Here is a 791-nt window from a genome sequence, read left to right on the forward strand (position 1 = left end):
CTGCCCTGACTAGAGAGTTGTTAATTAAAAAAACAGCTCCTGCAAATATCCCTCTGACAGAAGTCTGATCTGCAGCAATTAGCAGGTGTCTATGCTTCTAATTTGCATTTTTGCCTGGAGATCAGCTGTAACTGTATCTCCAGCTACCACCTGGAGGCTGATAATCCTAGATCTTCCCTGTCTCGTTGTAATCCCAAACATTAGGGAGCAAGGCCCATTGAAGCATGCATGTTTAGGATTGCGCTGTAAGTATACTCTGTTCAGTTCGCCATCTGCCCACTAGACAGAAAAAGCTTATAACCAACTATTCTTCGTGGATCCTTTGTTTCCCTTGAAGTAGTCCTCCTGAGTCTTTAATCGCTGCCTGACGCACAGGAAGTTATCCATTAAAGCTTTCCTCACGTCCCGCCGCCCCGCCCCCCCATCCCTGTGCTAGACAAAACTATCCCAGTTGTATGCGTCAGACTGGATAGATAGTCCTTGTACTAAGACCTGCCAAAGGATTAGTCTGTATCAGTAGAGTCTACTACGAAAGAAAGACTCTAGACTCTCTTCGTAAGAGTTCTTAGGAGGACTACATTTCCCAGAATTCTTCAGGTATAGCCGGACGTTGACTTTTTTTGCCGCAAAGGAAAGCATTGAGGTCTTCTTTGGGGGCAAGATGGCTGCGCAGTTGGCTCGGCTTGGTCAGGTAGCGCCTCCCTTCTATTTTTACTTTTCCTGCAGAGTTCTCGTCCGTTCGCTTCCGGCCAATTTTAGTGACTTGAGCTGGGGCTGAGAAGGTAGGGAAA

At 46.8% G+C, this 791-nt stretch overlaps 1 protein-coding gene across 1 annotated transcript in view; it reads left to right on the plus strand.

The window, feature by feature from the left end:
• The first annotated feature begins 613 nt into the window (after window positions 1–613).
• MRPL42 (mitochondrial ribosomal protein L42) overlaps window positions 614–791 on the plus strand; it is a 9,424-nt gene continuing 9,246 nt past the window's right edge. Inside the window, exon 1 of the mRNA XM_015420989.1 lies at window positions 614–691. The gene's annotated coding sequence lies outside the window, so the exon portion shown is untranslated. The remainder of the gene's footprint in view (window positions 692–791) is intronic.

Source organism: Gekko japonicus, unplaced genomic scaffold, assembly GCF_001447785.1.
Source record: "Gekko japonicus isolate JY-2015 unplaced genomic scaffold, Gekko_japonicus_V1.1 scaffold594, whole genome shotgun sequence".
Taxonomy (NCBI): Eukaryota; Metazoa; Chordata; class Lepidosauria; order Squamata; family Gekkonidae; genus Gekko; species Gekko japonicus.